We start from the raw sequence: 26,738 nt of genomic DNA, 5'->3' as shown, positions 1-26,738 counted from the left end.
CTGTATGCTGATGATCTAGTCCTCATTAGCAGAACCAAGGTTGGCCTGCAGTGTCTTTTTGATGTAACCTTGGCCTACTCAGTGAGGAATTGACTGACAGAATGAAAACAAAGATACTGGTAGTCCAAGGCAAAAGGTTAGAGAAGCACACATGATCCTTGGGAAGTGAAAAAATGGGACTGACAAACAGCTTGAAGTATCACGGAGTTTACTTCAACGGTAACGAAAGGTACATTGATTAGCTCGAAGAAATAAGAAAGAAAGGCAATGCCTTGGCCTTCGGTCTGTTTATAACATAATAAAAGGCCCAACGCTTACACCGATCTCGCAGGTGGCTTAAGCAAAAGTCTTCAGAACCTTGACCTATGGGAGTGAGGCTCTTAGGGGACTAGATAGATCCTGGGCAAAATGATACTCAAAGTATATAGGTCAATCTTCCAACTACCAACTTACACATCTTCGGCCCAGATCAGGCTGGAGTTCGGTATTGCCAAACAATCATTGGCTCTGAAGGCGGCCTTCACGATGTGTTGTCACAAACTGAAGCTGGCAACGGAAGGCTCCCTGGGCCATCATCTCTGATCTGAATTGGAAGAAAGACTGACCTCCCTGGCACGGATTTACATGCATTAGGCCCTGTGCACCCCTGATCTAAGCAGCATTTGGGACTTACCCCTAAGTCACCTGGAGTTGAAAAACCTGGTTAAATCTAGCACAAAGCTCCGGTCAGTGCTTGAGGACAAAGACTGTCCAGACATAAACATGGTTGGATGGCACTTCATAGTTATACCAGACTGAAATCTGATTAAGGGACAGTTCCTGAAATATAGCCTGCGGATATTACCTATCCTAAGTCATTACACCCCGAGGAAAAGATGGGAAGGTCAAGAGATTTGTCGGCTATATGAGCAAGGGCAGGAGGACATTATTCATGCAATCTGCTTGTGCGTCTCTCTCATGGAGTATCGGCTGGAGCTCCCACACAGAAAACTAAAAGATCATGGAATAAGGTCCTGCAGGGAGGCGGTAATGGCCTGCTTGGAACCAACGAAGACCAGGCTGAGCTGTGGAACGGTGAAATTCCTTCAGAGGTTGGGGGAAAAGGCCGGGGCCAAGGTTGGCACTGCTGATCAGTGAGGATGCAGCCCCTGTAACACCAACAATTCCCCCAGCCTAGTATTACTCAGCACAAGGGACTGCTTGGTCGGGGAGCTCAGAAAAAAATCACTAAAGCCACCTGCCCCAACCCTTGATGACTCTCTTAAAGCTGCCCACTACCTGCTCTTTATATTACAATGAGAAGTGGCATTTTAATCCAGATAAGCACTGCGCACTTTATCTACTGCACTTGCACTTTTACACCAATAACATCTTTTGCACTTTATTTACCACACTCACCAGTAAACTCTCACACTAATTAAAATAATCGCTAGAAGATCTTGGTGTGCGTCTCCCTGGGAAAGACTGGGTATTCCCAGGTAACCACGTCCTATCTTTTAGGAATTTTAAACCGTATGTACCGCCCGCCAAGCTGTAGGGCGCCCATAGTTATGGGGTCAACAATCCTGAGTAGTAGGGTAGGCAGAGAGTCCTCTCCCTTAAATACGCTCAATTAAGGCTTAGGCAAAAGGGATTTAAGCTTTTAAAGTGCAGATTTAAAAGTACTTATAGAAAATAAACAACGGCTATAATTTTCTAGATGATGGCACAACGTGTTTGTTTTATGTATTTTAAATATATTTTACCATGCACTATATTGCAACGGTTTTAACAATCAAGCAATAAAGATTTTTCTTCTTAATTAAGCACATGGGAGTGCATACCTTAATGGCCTCAGATGCTACTCATTGTGAGTCATAAACAAAAACCACTGGGGATTGGGGAAGATGGTGCTTAGAGTAATGCTCCCACTGCATCATTAAAGGATGAAATCTCTACTACTACAGGTGAAGTGAATATGGCCCAAATGGCTTCTGGAATCAGAGCGACCAGTCTCTGCTAACAGAACACGCTTGAAGAACCTAAGTTAAAAAGAAAACAATTCAGCTCCTTTATAGCTACTAAAGGGTGCCCAATAGCCTTAGAAAACAAAGGGGGCGCCGATAAACAGAGCTGGCTCAGCACATGGCGCATTCTTCCTCAGAACCCTCACAGCCTCAATACTCAAGCGATGCAGATGATGTCAGATGCTTTTTGGATTTGAATCAGTCCAGTAAGACTACAGGACGTTGTGGTTGTACAACAGGTTATTTCATTCTAATTGTATGGCTCCTCCCATTTTCAGAATGGGACAGCCTTGTTCTTCAGAGCAAGCCAAAGGAAAATGGCCTTTTCAAATGCTAGCACCACAAGGTCCAGAGCTGGAAGGCAAGCTCCTCCTAAGTCCAAAGAAAATGCAAGGACTTTACTCTGAAGGTCCAGCTCTTATCCAGTTTAGGCCTACTGATAAGCAGGGTCAATAAGAAGGAAACTTCAAGAATCATAGTTTCATGCAGTCCCATGTTGGGCACATCTTGTCGGGTAAATCTCGACCCGGGGGGAGGAGCAAGCAGCAAACGTTCAAAGAAATGTTTATTACAGGACAGAAAGTAAATATGTCTTCACCTTGGTCTTTGATCTTCCTAGACAGCTCAAGGCACAGATGAGGGGAGATCACAGAGGGCCTTAATAATTAGAATTCCAAGAAGCACAGGCCAGATGTCGATTAACCGTGACATTATGTTGTTTGTAGATCAGGGGCAGAAATGTCCAAGTTGGTAAACCTGCCATGACAGTTTGTTTTTGGCCAGGCCTCTGGGCTGAATATTTCTTGCAACTACAAACCAGACAAGGGTTAAACTTCTACAGGGTCTCTAAGGTGCAGGCCGAGATTGCGAAGGTGGAACTGCCTTAAATCCTCCAAAGAGAGCAGCAATTGGATGCTGCATGTTACTGACTCTTGCAGATGACTCAAGTTCCACTAGGGGTGGGAAAAGTTTCCCACATTGTGTTTGCAAAATGCACGTTTTTAAGCATGCTTGTTTAGATTTTGCAACCTTCGTGAAATTCATTAAAGGTGGTAAAGCTTTTCAAACGGTGTGGGGAAAAAGTCTCTAAAATGTAGGCTTTGTAGCAAGTTAAGCTACAAATAAAATCATTTTCAGCTGGATATTTTTCTTTAAAAATTTTTTAGCTGGAAACTTCTACAGGGAATACTGTTTTGACGGGGATTTTGCCTACATGTGCAGATTTACGAACAGGACACTTTTTGTGACTGTCATATTGCAAAGATGGTCACCTTCACAAAACTTCAACAGCAAAATTCAAATCCGGCGCACCAATAATTTATATCTCATTCAATGTACATGCACGTAACTCTTAAGTAATTCAGGCAAAATACACTCAGGTGAAAGGAAGGATGCCAGTCATGGGAAGCTGCTTGGACGTCCCATAGGATCAGCAGGCATTGCTTTCAGAGGAAAAGTCCTGTATTGATGTACTGTAAATCAAAGTCCTATATTGATGTACTGTAAATCAAAGTCCTATAGTGATGTACTGTAAATCAAAGTCCTATAGTGATGTACTGTAAATCCTCTGCCACCAACTGTCCATATTAACGCAGCATGGCCACTAAGCCTCTGCTATAGGTCATGGTATTTTTAGAGTATATCCCCAGTTCTGCAAAGTCTAGCATTCAGATGGTGGCAGCAAAATATGAAAAGTACATCCCTCAATGGCCTTGAGACCCCACTGAACAAAAAGCCTTGGAAGGCCGGAAGACACAAAACGCACCAGAAAGTCACAGTGGCCGTTTACCCATGAACCACTAATAGGTAAGGAACAATGTCAGATTTCAACCTTTCACTCTATCTACTTGAAGGTACTGAAGCGTCAAAAAGCTCTTGGTTGAAATTTTTATTTATAATTCTCAGAACAAAAAGATTAAAAAATGAACATTTTGGGACAGTTTTTCTCCCCGGGGTGAATGATTCACCATGATAAACGAATTCAGAATAATGTTCACGGGGCTTTCTCTTTCTGCTCCATTCCCAATCACCGTCTCCTAGAAAACCTTTGGTAATACAAGGCTTTTCGCATCCTCCCAAGGACATCTAACCAGCCCAATATGAAGAGACGGTAATACAGCTGTGAGTTGATCGGGGTGGTTTGTTGCTGGGCGAGGTGAGGGTTAGGGCTCATGGATCCAAAAGATAAGTCCATTTTACTTGCACAGTCTTCATTGTCATCTATCTATACTGATGCGACTGAGGTAGGCCCCATAATGTCTTGACACTCACACTAGCTACTCACCAACACCCTGCACTCAAGACGACACATGCTCACACAGTAGAACCTGACACACCCTCACTGGAACAAGGATGAGCAGCAAGAGACAAAGGAGGAACAAAAGAGTAAAGAACCCCACACATAGGGCGCAAGAAGACACGCACACTCGAACAGATAACCAATCAATAATACATTGCACACGAATAAACCAGGACTGTTCAGAGGCATACACTCGAGAAGAACCTCTAAATTGAGCATGAAGTGGAAGATGAACACAGGGAAAATTATCAGAGCCAGACAGGAATTATAATGAGTTGGCCAATGTAAGACCTTTTTCAGGAGACCCAGGGAAAGCAGGTGCTACTGGGTTCTTATTAAGTCACTCAAAGGTGCCCTGGGGTTTACCTTTACTAGTGACCCAAAAACTGAGTATCAAGTACACCCCTGTAGCACTTGACCCTCATAATAGCGATGTCAAGCAGTACAAGGCTCATTCAGGGTGGCAGCGTGGACTTAGAGTCTCCGAAAACAGAATAATGCCCAACAAATTCTGAATCACTGTATAGCCATACCTTAGTTTAGGAAACGAAAAATGTCTTCTTTACTAAACACAGCACAATACATAATAATGAGAGGACACTTCATGTGGTATACAGTTTGTAATTAGTAAGCATGGACATTTCTGGGTAAACTCTAAACGGCTCTCTATGGACAGGTCTATGCATAGTAATACTCATTAGTACAGTTATCTATAGGGAGTTCCCACAGCTCAGATCACTCTGTGCCCAAGAGTTTGTCTTTTAGTTCCCCAACCAGTTCGTCACTACATGGAGTCACAGTGACACCATATATTTTAGTCCTTCCTTCTGGGGCTGTTTTAAGCTGGCTCAAGGTGATGCTCAGCGTGCACTGCTGAATCCGACCACAAGGAACTACTGGAATGAATGGATTCTCACATTCACCAGGACATAAACTTGATGTGAACTGTTGGCTCAGCTAATGGAACAGCTTCTTTTCTGAACTGTGCACAAAGGGTTCCCCATTAAGATATCGTTTTTTCCAGATACTTCAAAAAAGTGTTTTTTTATATACTGCACATATTGTTTTTAAATTGTATATTGCATGCTAAATATGAATTTTATGAAATGTTTATATGTTGTGATTATAAGCAGTAAGAAATGACAATCTGATATAAAGTAGAAAACCTATTCTATTAAAACAACTTTTTTATATAAAGAAAATTCTCTTGGTTGTTGAATCTCATAATTGGTGGCATACAAGCTTGGAAGGTGGGTTCGACTGTAACCTCTTGTTGAAGTTGTGTACAGGTTATAAGTTACCAAAGTGAGCCTGTGTTTGCATGTGAGTGTGTGTGTTAAAGATTTCCAAGGGGAATTTTTGTTCTCTTCACTGTATAGCAGTGCCCTGTCCCCTTGGGCTGGGGGGCCCCCTCTCTTGTACAGTAATCAAGGTGATGTGCCCCAAGCATGGCCCTCTGAGTGGCCCTCACCTGCTTCTCTTCCCAGGGTCAGCTGATACTTACTGTGGTCCACTGTAGATGTGCCGGCACTTGCTTAGTTGGGGGACCTATGGCAGTGTCAGTACCAGCAGTTGAGTGGCTGTATGGAGGGTGCGATGCTTGCAGTTGGATGAGTCTTGATTTTTGGGTTCTTTCTCTAGCCTAAACAGCATCTTCTTAACCAAAAAAAGGTTAGCTCACACCCAAGATGCAGCAGCGAGGTGCTCGATGTCCTTGGCCATGGACAGTGGTTGTCTACTCTTCATGCACAGTTCAATGCAACCATTGCCTATGATTGTAAGTCATATGGTGCCTCACACCTCTAGGGGCTAGCTCTTGACAGTGGAATCATCCGCCATGTACTTCATGGATCTTCAGGATCGCCCTGGGTTCTCAGACACTTCCACCAAACAGCACATGGTGCTGTGACACTTGGGACCTCACACTTCATCCTCAGTGACCGTAGCAATTTGTATCCTCCTCAGCTCTGTCACTGTCTTTATCTAGGTAGTGTCTTCCTCGTGCAAGGGTATCTCCATTAACAATTTCAAAGCACACGCCAAGGCAGCTTTTTATGGCAGACTCTCAAAATTCCTTAGTTTGTAGTCTACAAACCTGGCAAGGGGAGTTAGTGGTCTATACCTCAACACTGATGCACAAAAGAGTTTCTTATTTGACACTGGTGTTGAACAACGATTACTGGTAGCAAAATGTTGGCACGCTAGGTTGCCCCATCCTTTTACTGCAGATTCAGACAGCAGTTGTGCAACCCAACAGTCAGTTTGAGACCACTTCAGCCCTTTCGCTTTTTCCACGCAGAATAGTCTAACCAAAGTCTTTGTCGCAAGATGCGAGTGGAGTATCCTTCCAGGAGACGCCATAACTTGTAAAAGAAGGCAAGAGAAGCAGTCCCTCTTAATTATCTGTTAACCTGTGAGGAAAAGCAGGTAACCCATCCATTGACCAATGGACTGGGGAATGGCATTGGAGTCTCCCTTGCTTCAAAGAGGCCTTCTTTCCTTCACTTAACAGTCATCAGCCTGACCCACTATAAAGGATCTCTGCAATGTTCTAGGAGGAGCGCTGTAATAGACACCAGCAGTCTGGGCAGTGATGGAGCATTTAATGAGGGAACCCTGACTCTCCCATCTCTCACAGATATTCATTGACATTGGCCTGATTGAGGGACCGCTGAAGGGTTTGAGGGCAACCAAATTGGTTCGGGCCCACTACACTGCAGGGGCTGCAGGGGCTTAATATGCCCCTGTGTCTGGGCTGTCCCTTCAAGCCTCCATCACTACTAGCATGTAGGAAATACAAAATGCATCCTATTGACCACTGTTTCACTAATTCTCCACACAAGCATCCTCCACACACACCAAATGCTACACAGATGTGACATACATTAGACACATAGATGGGCGACGGATCCCGTTGCAGGGTACTGGCAAAATAATTTAAAACCATGTGAGAATCTGCTGGGCTATGCTCCCTGGCAGGCAACACTTACAAAGTGTTGCGCTGCTCCTTGAGCCATGTTGCTGCCACTGCTGTCTGTCCTCGACAGCCCAGTGTGAAAGGTTCTATGTGCCACCGCAGACCTCTGCTTTGAGTGCCAATCCTTCTCACAAAAGACACCTCCAGGACACAAGCATGATCATCATGAGTGCTGACGCAGGTGTCAAAAAGCAACAGGTTGCTACAGTGAACTGAAGGCCAGGACGCAATCTTCAGAGCCAAGCAAGGGACCTTGTTCCATCCGAATATCCTAGTTTTGGGATACGGGCATGCTGGGAAAATCTGTTGCAAAATTAGTGTCATTCACTTTTATTTCACCACCGCAATCCTGCCGCCAGGTATGGGTCTCGCGAATCAGCAATTACAAAAACTAAAGAAAATACCAGCTGCACACTCCGACTTCAAATATTAAAAAAACACATACATTTCATCATTTAAATCTTCTAATGTGCAAGCGGCAGCACCACACCAAAAAGTGTTGGAATCTGATGAAGTTAGCGATTATTACAATTTACCCAATTCGCCATGACACTTTAAATAACAAAGTATCAAAATGTTTAGTCGCTAGTCACTAATTCATCAGGGATCTTGCTCGTCTACTGGTCTTCAGAATCTCTAAGCTTCATTAACTGATTCAGTTTTTCTTTCCCTCTGACATTAAGATTTGGCGGACATGCGCTTCGAAAGATTTGAGGTAATTGTGGCTACATTGTAAGGGTGAAATGCTAATTCCTTTTCATTCCGTCTTTGTCAAGTGTATTAAATCCAACAATGAATGAGCGTGTCACGTGACCTTTAACCTGTGTTTCTAAAACCACAATCTGTAATCTGTGTGCCAGACCCTGTCCCCACACTCCATTTCCAAACATTTTACCTACCCTTCTATAACGACCAACACCATTCTGCACCCCAGCTCTTTACCGCAGAAAGCTGTGACTCATCCTGCTATACCTCTCTGCATCATACCTTTTCTGCAAGTGACTCCTCTGGCACCTGTTCCTCATACTCAAAGGAAAGGAGACCATGGAGAGCCAAATAAAAAATGATGTAAGGCGTCTTCAAACTGATAATGAATTAATAAAACAATGGCATGGACTAGATAAGTATTTCCCTAGGATCACACTCACAATGCTGAGACTCACAATGACACAGAGGATGTAGGCAGTCATTGAGCTCTATAAAACCACACCTATATTAAAATCTAATCGCAGACTCAAGTTGAGAGAAGGCAAGGCCCAGGCCCCCTTTGCGATACCACCTGTTCTCACTGGCAATATTGGGCCTACTCACAGGCCGCATGCACAAGCATTCGATGATGGAACACAGACTGGCCAAAACAACTGCCAAGCCATCCAGGGCCCACTGGATCTACTCATAATATACAAACTGCTTAAACAAAGTACTTGGGCCACATGGGAGTACGAGAGATGAATATTACCTACAAAGATCCCTTCAATAGCCCACCCCACCAGTTGTCATAGCTGATAGCTGCAAAAACACCCCTACTGTGCCGGGTCAAATAATTTGTGAATGTTGTGCAATGCAATAAATCATATTGTAAAAAGTTGAGATATAAGACTTTATGTTACTAACTTGAGTTATGGTTGAGCTGATTAGTCTACTCTACAGGAACTTTTTTTTAGTTCTTACACAGATCGCATTTTTACAAAATTTCACGAAACGTTCTAAAAACTTACAGAAACGTTTGAATCTGGGCAGCTCTCCGTATGTTAGTTAAGGTTGCGAAAGGCTGTTGGATAGTTCTCTAAAGTTGCATTTCACATTGACACTAGTTTACTTTCAAAATATTTGGCCGCCTCAACCTCATTAGGCTCTGGATTGATCAACTGCAAAGTTGAACAAGTTTATGAAAACAATATATTTAAAAAACGCAGGTTAAAAATTGTACATGGAATATTGGTTTACTTGTGAACATACCTCTGAATCAAAACATGATCTGACCTCAAAACGAAAAACTTCTTTTACCATCTTTACTCTACGTGAGGCGGTATAGTATTATCTGGAGGTTAAGACAAGATGGAAGCTTTCATGACAGAGCCTACCACCGAACTAGAGGTAACCATGGGCACTGGAGTAGCAAATCACTCAGGCAGACTATCTCCATCAGCATGCAAAGTAAGCTTATTGGCAGTGACAAACTGCATGGCAGAGATAAAAACACAGTGTTCATCTTCTGTTGATGAGTGTAATTTATGTCTCTAGATTACATCTGAACATCCTTGTTTTCATTCTACAGTGCTATTGAGACAGATAAGACACATTGCATTTTTTACAAACTTGGTCAGGATCACATAATGCAATTTGACAAATACAGCTTTTGTGAGTTGTATATATACCTCATCTTCTCGGAAGGAAACGTCAGGCAGTCAACCATTCAGGTACAACTTCAGGTACAACTCCCTCTGACAAGCTGCAAAAGGTCATCCTTGGATAGCTCAATTTGAATGAATATTAATTTTTATTACAGCAATGTACACAAAGAATACAAGAACCCTCTTGTCCAAACATGATCATCCATCTGGGCGATGTGTGGCTTTACAGGATATCAACTTCTGCAGAAAAGTGATCAACAAGATTTACTTGGAACTATTGTGAGAAGCCCCACAGGGGTCTATTGCATCCTGTGTCTGAGATGATCACATGGTCATACTGCAGGTGACGTCACCTCTGTAACCACAGCCTTCAGGGCCAAAGGTGGAGAGGAACAGGTGACTCTAACCCTAACCAAAACTCTTTTTTTGATTTTTCTATTAACCACTTTTGAAAACGTAAATTTTCGAGAAATATTATACGGAACAATTTATACACCGATGTAAAAACGATTGTAAATGCTGTCCCAGCTGCAAATTGTTAAATTAGCAAGGGTACCCAAAGCTCCAGTGTAAGCCTTTTGTCCCTACTTGGAATGCAAATTAAGTACATAGGGGCATATTTGCTACGGTCACTGGATCCCTTTCCATGAGCACACAGATATATTCTGGTACAAGAGGGTGGTGCCACAAGGTACCATAATGCAATACTGCTGCCAAATGTGAGTACTCTCACAGTAAGCCATTTTAAGTTAGATTTAATTTTGAGACTGAAGACTTTGTTTAAACGTTTGTGGGTAGGGTGCAAAGGGGTGGTGACTCTGGCGCCTTTGTCAAAACTCACCTGCTGACATTACAGGTCCCAGATGGTAAATATTTTGTGAAATTGGATATGCTGACACAGCAGGAACAATTTTGGGAAAAATACACAATATGCCGGGTCCACCATGTCATAGCGGAATGGCAGGCCAGATGGCATTTTGTTGTATTTTCCCACAATAAACCCATAAAACAGATGTTTGTTTTTGGAAGAAAAAAAAAGTAAATGGCTTGTGCATACATTTTTTCCAATTCAGGACCGTAATGCCATGGATTGAGGGTCCTCCTAAGTGAGAAGCATCGACGGAACCAAAGCACTTAAAAGGGCACGCCTTGGAAACGAAAGAGAAGGCATCTACAACTGCTGGCTTGTTAAAATGTGTATTTGATAACGAAGTGTTAGAAATGAGGTTCTCTAGTTGGCAAAGGCTTGCACCTTTGTCCAAATAGGGACCCTTCTTCCTAGTCAGGATAAGGGAGTTACACTCCTAAAATAACCCCTGCTCACCCCCTTGGTTGCTTGGCACGAGCAGTCAGGCTTATCTTAGAGGCAGTGTGTAAAGTATTTGCACATACCCAACAGTAATACAGTGTAAGCACTACCAATGGACACCACAGCAGTTTAGAAAAATATCCAATATTTATATACAAGACCCAAAACGATGAAAATCCACAATACAGTACTTAAAAATCTACATTTATCAAAATACGCTTTAAAAACTGTTCCTTGATGTCGATAGATCCGTCTGGAGCTATCACGGTGTCGTGAGCAAACAAATCCAAACAGTTCTGGCTGACCGCAAACAGTACCTTTTAGAAATGCAGGGCGCCTGCGACCTCTTGTGGAGTTTCCGAAAACATGGAGTCCGCAGGCATCGGTTCCGGAGGTCGGTGCAGGAGTCACATGCGTTGCAGGTCGATCTCCTCTCTGTTCAAGTCAGGAGCGCTGGCGTCGGCAGGCGTCGGGTGCTGCGGTGCGAAGTGCAGCGGTGCCCTTAGGTCGCGGTGCGAGCAGCGGCTCGGCGGCGGCATCAGATGGCGTCGTCGGTGAGACCAGGGTCACGGTGCGAGATGAAGGCGGTGCTCGTCACGGTGCTAGCAGGTCACGGTGCAAGCAGCGGCGTCATCGTTGCTAAAACGCTGTCGTCGTCTGGCGAACCAGAGTCGATGGCACCGGCATCTTTAGGCCAAGGCTGCAGTGCGGGATGAGGGTGGTGTGTCGTGTAACTTTACGAGCGGTGCCCTCGAACCACGGTGCAAGCAGAGGCGTCGATATTGGCGTGGAGAGGCAGTGTCGGGGATACCAAGGCATCGTTGTGAAGTGAGGCGGTGCGGAGTGCAGTGCCCACGGGTCGCGGTGCGAGCAGCGGCTCGGTGGTGATGTCAGCAGGCGTTGTCGGTGAGACCAGGGTCGCAGTGCCGTGTTGCGGCGGTGCCCTCTGCGATGCCAAGGCGTCGTCGTGAAGCGAGGTGGTGCGGAGCCCACAGGTCGCGGTGTGAGCAGCGGCTCGTGGCGGCGCCAGCAGGCAGCGTCGGTGAGACCACGGTCGCGGTGCGGTGTTGCGGCAGTGCCCTCTGGGGTGCAGTCAGGACACTGAGTCGGCAGCGGCGTCGTAGACGTCATCGAGTTGCTTTTCCTCTGTTTGCAGCACAAAACACACAGTCCCCAGTGCTGCGGGCAGAAGAGCTTGAAGTCTTTGTTGTTCCTGAGACTTCTTGAACAGGGGGCAAGCTCTACCTCAAGCCCTTGGAGAAACTCACAAAGCAGATTGCAGAAAGTTCAGTCCAGTCCTTTCACTGCCCAGGACAGAAGCAGTCACTGCAGGCCAACACAGCAAAGCACACAGCAAAGTGATAGGTCCTCCTCACAGCTTCTCCAGCAGTACTTCTTGGAAGTCTTCTTGATACAAAGAGTTCTAAAGTCCAGGGGGCTGGGCCCCAATATTTATATCCAAAATTCCTTTGATGTCTTAGGCAGAGTGTGTCTGTGCCCAGCTAGAACCAGTTCTGCCTTCTCTGGTGTGATTTCCTGGCAGGAGGTGGAGACGGCATTGTCAGAGGCAGACCAGGCCCTTTGAGGTGCAAGGAAATCCCCTCCCTCTTCCCCCATCGCAGCCCAGGTCTATTCAGCCCTTTCCTGACCTACCTAGACTATCTGGCGCCCCTCCCGCTCCCCAGCCTTCTATCATCCAAAACCCAGACAGGCAATCCACATTGCAGCAGTGCACACGGGATGACTGAGCAAGAAAATACTTACTTTCTAAAAGTGGTATTTTCAAACACAGAATGTAAAAATCAACTTCACTATATGATGCATCTTTAGATTCTGAGTTCAGGCATACTAAATTGTATCTTCCTACCTAGTTCCCAGGGCCAGTTATGTTTATAAGATGTTATAAACAAACTTCCCATTCTGTCATATGGTGACAGGTAGCCTTGCAATAGTGAAAAACGAAATGGGCTGTAATTCACTATCAGGACATGCCACACACACCAGGGCATGCCCTACCTTTCACATACACTGCACTCTGTCCACAGGGGTACCTCGGACCTACCTTAGGGGTGACTAACATGTAGAAAAGGTAAGGTTTAGGGCCTGGCAAGTGGGGGCACTTGCCAAGTCGACATGGCAGTTACAAACTACGTGCCGACTCTGCAATGGCAGGTCTGAGTTACCTTTTTAGGGCTACTCACGTGGGTGGCACAATCAGTGCTGCAGGCCCACTAGTAGCATTTGATTTACAGGCCCTGGCACACGCAGTTCACTTTACTAGGGACTAACAAGTAAATCAAATATCCATTAATGGAAACACCAATTTACCACAGGAGCAATTGCACTTTACCACTGATCAGCCGTGAGAAAAGAGCGCAGAAACACTACGCCAGCGAAAACAGAGTCAAAACCGGGAGGGCAGAAAGCAAAAACTCAAGGGAAACACGCCAAAAGATGCCAAGTCTAACACGAAGCATGCTGAGAATCTGCCTTCAACAACAATCCGGTTTTCCACCAACAAATGAGAGAGGAACAAAGAGGTGAGCAGGCAAGATATTTTCGGTGGATTCCCATCAAAGCATACCCCAAAATGGAGCCCAAAGTTTCACAAAGAAAAAAACTTGAACAGATATGGAACCCCTGTCCTAATGACATGAACTTGTGAAACCTTAGGATTAAAAACATTAAAGTAGTAATTTAGACTCTGGTCCATTGATCTTTCAGGGGGCTTGTAGCCTTGGCCTCCCCCTGGCAGACGGAGGACTTTAGAGTTCTTCGCCTATCTGGTGGAAATCTCTGTGAAGGTGAAGAGAGTTGCCGTGACGGTTCCTTGACAGGAGCTGAAGGTGTGTGAAGCATTGTCGAGCAGGCGCCATGTGTAGAAGACCCACTTGGCAAACGTTTTTAATTAAGAAAACAAACTCTGAAAGTAGAAGTTGGTTTTCGCAATATAAAATAAACAGATGCTCCCCATGCCCCGAGATTTCTCCTGGCATGTAGGGGCGATTCCACATTTCCCCTACCCATGTCTGCCATGCAAGGGGTCAGTGATTAGACTTACGCCATAAATAGGGCAACTGACCATCATTGTGATGAGGCAGCCTCTTGGCAGATGGGCTAGCAGGTTGAGGTTGACAGGGCAGGGGCAGAGTCAGTGGAGGCTGCACTGGGGTAAACCTGGCTGGAAATAGAGGCAAGCACTAGTTTAGTGGACATCGGTGCTCCCACTTTGACAAACTCTAACTAAGGGGTTTAGACATCCATCTTTCATTCACAAATGGCCAAATTATTTGAACAAGGTAATCAAAACATAAAGAGTATTTTACAAAAGGTAATCATGTAGATGGGAAGAACATGGGATGCAGTTTTACTCCTGGTGCTGTTTCTATTGTTTATTCCCGATCATTTTACTCCGGCTTCTCCTACTTTGGGTTTTTGTCCTTCAGTCACCCTAGATGTGCTACTAGACAAAATCAGTGTCGGGAAAATCAGCCTAGGACATAAAGCAATTAGCAAACACGTTTATGGTTTCATGATGTATACATTCTTTGCAATCCATAATATTTAAAAGTATAGATAGCCAAAGACCACATACTGACATGAACATGACTTTCTACAAATATTTGCCCTGGCTCAAAGGTACTTGTATTACTACAAAAAAACAACAACAACAACAAAATCGTTTTACTAAATTGTTTGTGCTATATAAAATTCTTTCACAAATTAATTAAGAATACTGAAAAGAAGTTAGGAATTGGCTGAGGTAACTGAAGGACGTATAGCACCGATAATCCTCACGGGCAACAATGAAGAGGAGTTGAGAATCTCATGGATAATTACAAATCTGTTTAATCTGGGTTACCTAAAAATAACATTACGTTTTAGCACCGCGTTTTCCTTGAAACTCGAGAAGTCAAAAACAAATTGCTTACTATATTCAAGTATTTCTAGAGATATTTCACCAAGTGGTACCTTAAACATTAAACTCAGGAATTTTAAACTCATCTGATAATTTGTAGGTTTAATCAGACTTCTTGTTTTGTTATTGTACCAACACCTAATGACTCAATTCATTTCTGTGTTGACACTCATCATGGTTATTAGGATTGCCAATTCTGTTTCTTCCATATCATATATCCCAAGTAAAGAGAATGACCAATAGTTTTGCCAGGATCCTGTAAATCGAAGTTGGATTTGATGAAGAGATATCCTCTCGACCCTGAAACCAAAAGCAAGACTGCTCCCTCAGCCCCCAACAGTTTTTTCAAATGTAAGAACTAACAATGTAATGGTTTGGATGTCCATCACCATTCAATGTTTCACTGGGCCAACTTCTACTTTCTTACTGATCTTTGTGGCACTTCTGTGGCATGTTTGGAGGACACTGATTGCCAGTCCAGGATAGACACAGCTACAGCCTCAAACTATGTGATAGAGGGCTCTTTGGTGAAGTACTTGGCTACAATCTATACTATGAGATCTGACCACAGACAGGCAAATGAGAGGCTATCCATGAATCATTGCCCTGGCACTGTAGATTCTGGGGAATAAAAATACAGAAAAAGTCTAAAACGACGGATACAATTACAAAGAAGGGCAGTAAATAATGTATCTTTGTGGTCTACTCTTATTATCAGTATAATACAAAGATCGTAATATGACTCTTTTATCAACAATGACCACTTTGGGGGCCCATGTCTACCTCCTTCCTAATAGTGAAGGATTATTATATGTTGGAGACAGTTTTGGACGATATTAACCCCATTGGTCTTAGGAAACTATTCCTGCAATGGCGACACAATGCACTACCTATTAGAGCCCTTACTAGTCGCTGGCACCCACCCACTTCTAAAAATTGTCCAGCTTGTATAAATGAGCTGGAAAATGATATTCATTTTAATGTTTTTTTGTCCATTTTATATGAAACCCAGGAAAAAGTGGATTATTCCTATTTGTAAAAATTGGGGTTTTAGGAATCATTTGGATGCTTATCGCTTGCTGAAATCTGACCTATCCCCTCCCACTGTTTTTGCTGTTACCAAGTATTTAGCCGCTGTATGGAACATTAGAAGAACTCTTTTGACATTATGAAATATAATTGTATCTATGAAGTCTATGTTCCTGACATATTATATTATTTGCAGTCGATGTAACTTTTCCTTTACCCTGGGTGCTTGTTTTCTGTTATTATTTGACTGTATATTTTTCTTTTGTTCTTTTATGACTCTATGGAGTCGAAATAAAGATTAAAGTAAGTATAATACAAAGATTGCACCTTTAACAGATTTCTTCAAAAACGGTGTCCAAGAGAACGATATTAAGTCAATTATCTATTAACACTTTAAAGTATTTGTAGTGAGCCTTAAGTTCACACTCAATACAGAAACTTATTTGCAGACTTTTTCTTTATGGCAGACACCTCAGATTTTGGTCTGGGTGAGGGAAGGGGTTATCTTATTTAACTTCATCAAGGCACTATCAATCAATCAATCAATAACACTTTATTCGGTTACAGACATAACCATAAAAGTACATAAAAACATATTAAAATTGTTAAAAACATATAATTATATTATCAGTAAAATAATGGACCGAATTCAAAAAGGCACTAAACTTCCTGTCCCTTTCTTCAGCTAGAAGTGTCTACCTTGCAAACAGTGTCGATCTACATTTGGAAAGGTGTGTGTGGCAAAGAGTGGGCTATCGAGTCACTCCTTTGTTACCGTCTCTGAAAACATGAACTCATTTGTATTGACTATCCTCCCCTCACTTGACTCTTCATTACCATACAACCATACAACAAATGATACAGTGATTGGAGGAAATCTTGGACTAATCTCAGCCAATATTGATTGCTCTGCCACATTCCAGTCCATTATTTCTCCAATGACAAGGATGTCACCTCACTCCCTCCCCGCACACATACCCACAAGATCATTTTGCTGGTTACTCGTGTTAGACCCCTGTTCCTTTGAGGCTTACCACTAGGCTGACATCTTTCAAAGTAATCCAAATTTCCCACATTTCAGAACTGAAACATTGGCTTGTGAAACTCTGGCCTTGGATGCAGGACCCCATTCTTCGGACCCTAAACTCAGGCCAAGACTTTTGCATAGCTTTGAGACGGCCAAACTGAGTGATGTTTTAAGGGCCCCTGAGCAAACTAGGGCTGTGTGACCTTCATCATTTTGAAACATGCCACTGCAACTTGCTGCAGTATTAAGCAGCAGTATCGTACGGGGTCTATACTACACTATCCATTGCACATACCACTCAGGGCCTAAAGTATCCATCAACACCATTGACAGGATCAACACAGTCCTTGATGTTCACAACTTTCACACCATGTAGAGGACTTGGAAGGACTAATTGCATAAAAACAGGTTAGGATTGAGCCGTTATAGCGAGGCAGCTGGCGACGTTATAGTGAGGCAGCTGGAGACGTCCCACCTTACTAGTGGGAGACTTTAGATCAGGGGTCTTCAAAGTGTGGGGCGCGACCCCCAGGGGGGCCATGAAGTGATGGAAAGGGGGTCGCGCACTCCCGGTCACACTTCTGCCCAGGCCCATCGGACAAGAAGGGATTCAGCCCCCCTCCTCCCCCGTAGTGTGTCTCAGCTCGAGCTGCTGTGGGCTCCGCTGGGCTGTGTCTGCAGTCTTATCTCCAGCACAGCAGGGCACGGCACGCCTGAGTTTTTCACAGGTTGTTAAAGACCATTTGCATGTTTACATAACTTTAGTAAACTGGTTACTGAGGCTTAGTTTTTTTCTAGTTCCAGTACCCCCTGGGCCTCAACTCTGCCTTTTCCTTACATTTGTATTTTACATTTACTACAGTAGTGTGTTAGAACGCATTTCATGAAAAGAAATATAAAGTAGGGTTGCAAGAAGAAAAATACCAGCCATGTGATGTTTAAAGAGCCTGCAAAGGCCTCCTCTTGACACTAAATGGGATTGTAAATAAAATCATATGCATTCATTCGTAATGTGACTTTTTTGTCTTTGTTCCCTTTAATTATCAGTCATGGATCATTGAGGCCGCCCTAGAACACAATTAAAAGTGCTTTCTATTTATATTTGCTGTTCCAAGTACGCACAGATGAGTGCTGAAATATACAGCTTTAGGTGACTGCTTATTTTTGTACCGTCTGGGACATCAAAATAATGAGTAGGCAACCCTACCCATAGGAGTGGAAGTGTGTTGCAGGATCAGCACATTATTTATTTCCTCCACCCTCGATCCCTGATTAATGTCATAATAGCAATAGTTTAACTTGTATCTTTAAACCCTACGCTGCCGTCAATAATATGCTGAGTTACTTCAAGTGTCTGGGAATGCACCCTGCATTCAGAAGACTCACTTCTCATTCTCGCACTTCACTTTCACGCTCACCGTGCACTCACAGCGATCACAATGCACTCACACTGATCACCATGCACTCACATCATTCACCCTCTCACCCTGCACTCACAGTGATCACTCTGCAATCACAACGCACTTGCGTTGTTCACCCTGTACGTCAGCCTGCAGTCACACTACTCATCTACACTCATGTGACACCTCATTCACCTGCCCCCTCACTGCTCAATTTGCAACTCACTTAAACAAGCCCATAATTAACCATGCATTCATTTGTCCCACTCTGCACTTACATCCGCACCCAAATTCATATGGTCACCTCACTCACCCTGCAGTCACTCCTCTTTCCCTACTATCACACTGTTGCATCGCTCACCGCGCACTCACATGGGCACTCTTCTCATCCACAGAGTGCAGAGGGTTAATGTGCCTGCTACAAAGAACATGTACTATGCAGATCACAGAACTGAGTGTGAGTAAACTATGAGTAGCACTATAAAAAAAATGTTTGTCAGAAAGGTGCAACAGATAGATTAGGTGCTTTGTTTGTGAGTGCTAGTGAGGGAATTTATGGAGAAGGAGGAAACGGGGAATGGGGCACCAAAAACGACTGTTGCGCCGTGTGTGACCAGTGCTATGGCCAGCCATGCCTGGGAGTGTAGGTCCCTGCGAAGGTTGGGTCTAGTGGCTCCCCTGCTTCTGCCTATTACTATTATTATTTACATTTGTAGTGCACTACTGTTACCAAAAGGTGTGCTGGGGCTAATAGCCATCTGCTGCCTGAAGGCAAATGAGAAACACACAGAAGGAGAAGGAGAACCAGCCAAATGGGGTGACCTACAGAGCATAGAGCCAGGTTTTACATCTTCCTAAAGGATAATAGATTCTTGGTGGAGCGAAGCAAAGGAGGATGCACGTTCCATAACTGTGTGGCCTGCACCAAAACAGCAAGACAGACAATTCATGCCTTCCTGAATTAGGGAACAATAAGCAGAGTGGCACAGGCCAAGAGGAGCATACGGGTCCAACCCGTGTGCTCGGTGAGGAGAGATGAGAGGATGAGAAAGGACAGCAAGGGAGTGAGAGAATTTGATTGAAGAGGTCAGGGATGAGGAGAAATGTGAAGCGCCGAAGGGAAGTGCGGATACGCAAGAAGTGAGTGTGAGGGAAAGTTGAGGGCACAGAGGAGGGCTACTGTCAAACTGTGAGAGAAGATTGCTGAGAGATGATCTGTGACCTAAAAGGTAATTTGACGCGACAGGGGTGAGGAACAGCAGCGATAGGGGAAGAGAGGGAGTACAGGGGTGGGTGCTGAGCAGTGATTAATTTGTAATAAAACATGTGCCAGGGCCCTCACCAGTAGGCCACTGCAACTTTAACTACCCACCAATTGCCTTGCCTGTGCAGCCAATGACAATACCTGTGCAACTACCAACCATAACACTGTACAAGTGTGACTATTTCAAGCCCCCAAAGTTATAAGAATGGCATGGATGTCAGGAGTTTTTAATGTATATTGATGAATTAATAAACAGCTGTTCTGCTCATCTCTAAATTACACAGACAGAGCCGCCATGTGGCAGACAGTCATAGTGCCAGTGTGCACAATTAGGTGCCAGTGCGGAGCACCGGAAACCACCTGCTCAAATTAAGCACTGGTGCTGAGGTAACAGGGGAGAGGGACATTGGTTCAAGAAGGTGTGAAAAAACAAAGGAGAGATGTGAAAGATGAATGGGGGACTGGAGAGGTGTAACATACAAATAGACAACAATTTGAATGGAGAGACTTGAGGTGAATGAGAAGTGCAGATGGGCACGGGAGGTGACGGGGCCAGAGAGGCCATGAGATAAATGCGAGAAACTGTTAGAGATGAGGGCAGTGAAAAGACAGGATGGCAAGAGGTGATTACGGGTGAAGTGAAAAGTTGAATGGGGAGAGTTCAGAAGTTGTAAAAAGGGGTGAAAGAAAATGGCCTGCAAAGTGAGAGAGGGATCCGGGATTGGGAGATGAGAAGAGAGAGGGATGGAAGGGAGGGGTGAGAGGAAAGCGGCATGGGTAAATTGCTTAACTCTGCACAAGACCGCCAGGGTTTTAAGGGACCCCTGCTGCTCCCTGCCAGGGCCAGGTGAGCTTCTAATGTGGCAGCACGTATGCCTGCGGAGTGGAAGGCCCATCACAAAGGTTGACTAGACATCTTTCTGATGTTAATGGCTGTATTTTGGTTATAAACTGGTACTGATGGGTTGAAATCTTTCCACAGTGTTACTGTGTGCAAAAAAATGTCAAAATAATGAAGCAATTCTATCCCAAAATAACGCGGCAACACATAACATTATTTAAATTTTCTTCCCACACAATTTAGTCAAGCCTGTCGTGTAATTTGGTCCTCACCTGCCTTGTAATTCCAGAAGCCCGGCCTACAGGTTTAGAAATGTTTGTCAGGAGGGGGTCCTTACGACTGAAAATGTTGACAGGGGGGTCTCGGCACCCAAAAGTTTGAAGACCTCTGCTTTAGATGCATGTTGAACTCAGATGCAGCCACACTAACAGTGTAGTGGACCGGGCGGTTGCAGTGGGAGTGACTGACAGGGTTCTGGCAGCACCCTATCAGTAAGTGGACTGTAATGAACTGAAGAATGCATGGGAGGAATTAGGAAACCTGTTGGCAGATTCCAGATCCACAGAGAACTGAGGTGAAGGTTCGAGAAGACTTACAAACATCTTGGGACAAGGAAATTATCAAGAAGACCTTGAGGAAATAGGAGACATGTAGGAATGTTAAGAGTGATGCCTGGAGCTCCCAACCACTGCCCCTGGGGACAGAGTCTTGAAGTAGACAACTATGCACATTTTTCAACCATATTAAAGAGACAGGGCCTACCAAAGTATACGTATGAAAGCATCTTCATGGTGGACATACTAGTGGTTCGGGGCAGGGATGGACTGGGACAGAATGTAGGTCCGAGCACCAAAATAAAAGTGGCCCCATCAATGAATCAGATAGCTATAAAGTGGCCCATGTTTCTAAACTGGGTCCGTTTTGAATGTGTAAAGACACACTGTGTACGTGTTTTGCAAGGTATGGGAGGCTGCATGGATTTGAGCTCGCTGCAGGCAGTGTTTTTTTTTATTAGGGAAATAGTTAAAACTGGCCCAGCAGACCATGAAACAGGCCAGAACTACCAAAAAATGGCTCACACATTGACCTGTCAGATCATCCCATCGGGCACTGCCTGACTGCGGTATAGGCCAGTCCGACCCTGGTCCAGTAAGATGAGGATGCCTGACATGAGACAACCTAACATTGTCCTCTCGCCAGACCATGTAAGAAAACCCCTCATTTTAGTGGTTTGAGAGATCATGGTGTATATTTACCATCGTAAATTGAGCAAGTCTACGCAATAATCCAGGGAACCAGCTTCCTCTTCAACAGATATGAGCTGGCAGCAGGGTTCCATGTGTTAAGTACTCGCTTAAAGATATATACAGGTAAGGAGTTTAAATGTTCGTTTTTTCAAGCTAGGTGAATTGAGTCTTTTTACATTTGATAATAGTAAAATCTTCAGATTACAGCCTGTAGAGATGGCAAAACTAAGGTATGTTTGCTCCTAACAAAACAATTGTTATGGCACAATAATCGTCAGTCATTCACTTTGAGTGACACTGTAAGTTATTCCACGGCACATTTACAGCCTTCGCTAGTCCCCTACTTGGCTGCCAGCCCCCTCTGCCTTCGAAATATGAATCCAGCTGAACTAGACATCCCCTCAGCGCCAAGAAGTCATAACAACGCCAAATTTTGTGTTTTACCAACAACAACAAAAAAATCAAGAAAACATAACAACATTCCTTTACTTGCCAGAAAAACACGTTAGCCACCAGTAAATACCCTCCTATTGACACAACTGTTTTGGTTTTGCTTGTACACCCTGAGCTCTTGTGCACCCTCCACGCCTCCCCGGGCATTACTCTGCTCATAATACCCCCTCTCCCACCCACATCCCTCCCGGACAGATCTCAATGCTGAGAACTCACCTTCACATACATAAAAGATGTAACAAGGGAGGGAGAAGCATGCTGAATAAATGACTGTCAACCAAGCATAAAAGATGTCAAAATGATTTCCTGCGGCCATACTGCGCTATGAACGTGTCGAGTGCAATAAAAGACCCATTCGCATTCCCTCTCATTAATTCACAGCTCTGCAATCCGAGGCGATTCATGGGAGCCTTGGGTATGAAAGTGAGAAGGTGGTTACCGAGCTCAGTGACGAAAAAAGGAGCTCATTCAGCTGGCTATACAAATAACCTGTGTTTGTACATAGCGGTCATACTGTCGCTGCCCAAGATGTTGATTCTGCCCAATTCAATTTGTGGACTTCCAGGCCAAGTTGGCCCCAGAGAGATTTTATGCAGTAGCCTTAAGGTTACAGACATTTCTGCAGATATAACATTCTTATTTATCTTGTTGGGTTGGCCAGGAAGTTAAACGCTCTCACAAGAAGGTTCATTATTCTCTTCTGCTATTTCCTAGCATTGCAACATGCCACCTTTACACTACACACAGTTCTATGCAGCAGGCATGTTAACAAATTGACCTGTGCTACTGAAATTGGAGCATGGTCCTACACAAAGCACTTGGTGTTAACCTGGTATGCAGTCTTCCATGTCAATGGACCCCAGTGAAGTTATTATCTACTATCATGTATTCCTTGCTTTCCTTCTGCTCCTCCCTTCCCCACACTGAATATCCCACAGCAGTTTCTTAACCTTTCGCTCTTCATCCGTTCTTCGCTTCCTCTCTTACTTCATCTTGATAACTTATCCAACATATACTTGCATTGTCTCATTCTTTCTTATCATTTGCTTGTTCCAGAAGCCACGTCTGAAGTTTTTCAACCAGTTCTGAGGCCAATTTTTTAGTCCTGTTCTCACTTCTGAAATATCTTGTGATCTTCAGTAGGTCACATCTGCAGGGTCTTGCCCAATGCTTGAGACCACTCCTGGTAGATTGTGTCTAATGCTGGAGGCCACATCTGTAGTATTGCATCCATTTCTGATGGCCCTTCTAAAGTGTTGTGTTCCGCATTTGGAATACTGTTTCCTTCATGATGTTTTGTGTGATCTTCAATTGTCATATCTGGAACACTATGTACCGTTCTAAGAACAACATCCAGGGCATCATACCTGGTTTTGGAAGCTACCCTTGTAGTATCATGTACAGTTACAGAAACAATATATTCTGGATAGTGCATGTTCTGGGGATGCAGGTTGAGAAGCATGCGCTGCTCAATATTGCTTCCTGTTCTGGAGTGCTGATCTAGAGTGGTATGCCCAGTGATTGAGACTTGCTCTGAAGTACTGTGTCCAGTCCTGGAGGCCACATCAAATGTACTGCTTCTAGTACCGAAGACCACTCCCCAACAGGCCTTTTTATGATTCTGAGGCTAAGTTTGCATATTAGTCCTAATTCAGTCAGCCATTTTTCAAGAAATGCTGTCAGCCAATTCCCCAAAAACGCTTAGACCCAGAAGGAAATGCCTACTTTACAACCTCCATCAAAATGCTTTGGGTTTAAAACAACATTTTTACCAAGTGTAATTTCCACTTGAAAACGTGGTCAGAATGCTTATTTCCGTAGGCATGTGGGTTGCAGCTGGTGCTATTTCTTTGCAAACATAATAGTCTGCTTCAGTAATGTATTTTCTCTTTTCAGAAATGTGACTTCACTCTTGTTTAAAGGATAAGATTTGATTGCACCTAAAGGATGGAGACATGCATTTAGGTGTTATGGGCCAGTTTTGTAGATAACGTGTCTCTAATTGTACATATTTGCTGGATAAGGAACCGAGGCATGGGTGATAAGGTGATGTGCAAAGGATCACACACTTTTCAAACATGGGAAGCTGTAGGTAAAATGCGGATATTCTGATTCTTCGGATAATTAATTACACAATAACCACTTTTTCAAAGTTGACCATAAGCCATAGCATTGTACTACATTGCTAGCAAACTGCATTACATCACATAAATGCCATCAACATATCTATCATGAAAAGGAGAATACATACTGGTAAAACAGCTCAGTGGAATGTGCGCCTGCCACAGAGGTTTTTGTTCATCTCCAGCTTTAAACGAAACCCCGCGTGGAAGACTTGGCCTTTCACTTTGGGGAAACGGCATTCATTGGTAAAAAGCGACACGAGGCAGCTCAGAGTGTGGTGCGGCGCTACGAAATGCATGGCTGTTGGAAATCTAAAAGACAGTAGCGGTGTGGCCAAACATGAACACCCTTAGCCGCCTCCCCCAGCAGGAAACCACTGTGGCCCCCGACCTTCTGTGCTGCAGCTAGACCACCGTCGCGGCCACCGACAAAGTTGGCGCGTTCCCTCGAGCGGCGTCCCCCCTCCCGGAGGTTGCGACCCGCGCGCACAGCGGCGCCTCAGCTCCGGCGGCGAAAAGGCGCGAAGCCAGCGAGAAAAGCCGCTGCTGTCGCCGCTCGTGCAGACCACGCGCCCCGCAAGCGTGCACTTAATTAACACCGAAAAACGGAAAAGGCACGCACCAACACAATAACAAACAGGAGCCTCTGACTGAGAGCCGCCAAACTTCGGAGGACCACATTTTACACCTCCCCCGTCGCGCTGTCCACGCTCCGAGGTGCCGTCTCACACCCTCGTGTGACAAAACACCTCACATGTATGAAGAAATGGTCATGTACCGAGCAAGTGCAGTTACTGCCGCGCTGCTACACTAATGCACCAAGCTCCTTTCCCAGGCTGGACGGGATCTCTGACACCTGTTCCCTCTCCTCCCAGCCACGCCCAGGGTGGGGAGCCACCTTCTTACCTGTATATCCTGCCCCCCACAGGTCCTCAGTTGGGTAGAAGGACAAGCGGCTGGCACCTTGGCAGCGAGGAGGGGGCTTCTCCCACAGCTCAGACGGTGGGTGGGTGGTGGAGATTGGGGTGGGGGAGTTAGGAGTCAGCGGCTCTCTGTGCTGTATCTCTGACTTGCTGCGCGTGAGGGGAGGAGAGGAGGAGGAGACAGAGAGAGAGAAGGAAAAGAGCACGAGAAAGCGGTGGGGACCACGAGAGGAGAGAGGGTGATGGGAGAAAAAGACGAGATGTACACAAGAGTGAGCGAGGGGTGGAAGGGAGCGGGAGAACCGGAAAACACAGGACTGAAAACGATGAAGTGGAAATGTGAAAATGGGGGGGAAAGAAAGAAAGAAAAACAGAGTGTAAGGAGAGGGTAAAGAGAGGAAGGGATACAATGGCCTACAGATGCTCGAGAAAGAACACAGAGGTGACAGGGGAACGATAAAATGAGAAAAAGCTGTGTGTGAGCAAGAGAACACAGCTGAGACGAGAAAGAGAAAAGTGTTGAGAAATTCCACCGTGGGGTAGAAGAAGAGGGGTGTTAGTTAGAGTGTGAGAAGTCAGATAGAAATAAGTCAGAAGGAGAAAAACATGGTTTCCAACAGGCAAACGGATTGTGTAAAAGGGAGATTATGTGTGTAAGCCTGAGTGTTTAAGCGAAATTATGTGTAAGGATCATGTGTGCAGTTGTGTATGTGTGTAAGGGAGGTGAGTGTCTTTAATGGGATAAAGAGATAGGGAGAACTGTATTTGTGTTTAAGAGCGGTGTATACCTAAGGGATGTGCAAATGTAAGGGGAGTGTTTGCTGTTGAAGCAATGTGTGCTTGTGACTGATATATGCGTGCATGTGTGTGTTTGTGTGTGTCTGTTGTGTAAGGATGTTATGTGGTAAGGAGATGCGTGTTTACTAGCGGTCTGAGTGCAACGGGGATCTGTGCAAGTGAGATATGTGTTTAAGAGTAATGTGAGCCTCTAAGCCTAAGGGCTACACGTCTTCATGGAGACTATGTAAGAGAGCGTTGTGTCGGAAATAGATGTATGTGTGTATGTTGTGTGGATATACAGTGCGTGGTAGAAATGTGTTAAGTAGATATGTGGCCGGGTAAGCTGTTTGTAAATGAAGTGTGCGAGTGAGGGAGAGGTGCCTACGGCGGAGTGACCCATAGGTGCATTTGAGGGGATGTGTTTCTTAGGTCAAGACTTAACATGCACTTGTAAGAGATCTGTGCGTGTGTTTCTGTACGTGTGTTTCAAGAGAGAGAGTGAGTGCGGTGTAGGGGGCGTGTTGGTGTAGCTGTGATAGCTGGGTGTTTAAAGAGATGTACGAACGTTAAAGAATGACCTAGGATAGAAGTTAAGAGGGGCGCCAGAGGGGAGGGGTGTGTTTGTGAGATAGAAAGAGAAAAGTGGCCGGGAGAGGGAGTTGTGAAGAAGAAGAAAAGTGAAGGACATAAGTTAAAACGGAAAGGAACAGAAATAGAGAGACGATAGAGTAAAGGGTAAATGTGGGGAAAAGGTCACCAAAAGGAGAAAAAGACAAAGAAAACGAGT

General features: G+C 44.5%; 1 protein-coding gene across 1 annotated transcript in view; it reads right to left on the bottom strand.

The window, feature by feature from the left end:
* The window catches only part of DOC2A (double C2 domain alpha), a 930,537-nt gene extending 905,029 nt beyond the window's left edge, over positions 1–25,508 (bottom strand). Inside the window, exon 1 of the mRNA XM_085618777.1 lies at positions 25,155–25,508. The gene's annotated coding sequence lies outside the window, so the exon portion shown is untranslated. The remainder of the gene's footprint in view (positions 1–25,154) is intronic.
* Positions 25,509–26,738: the final 1,230 nt, after the last annotated feature.

Source organism: Triturus cristatus, chromosome 7 (genome assembly GCF_964204655.1).
Source record: "Triturus cristatus chromosome 7, aTriCri1.1, whole genome shotgun sequence".
Lineage (NCBI taxonomy): Eukaryota > Metazoa > Chordata > Amphibia > Caudata > Salamandridae > Triturus > Triturus cristatus.
The sequence above is the reverse complement of the archived record's forward strand: the minus strand, read 5'-3'. Positions and strand labels throughout refer to the sequence as shown.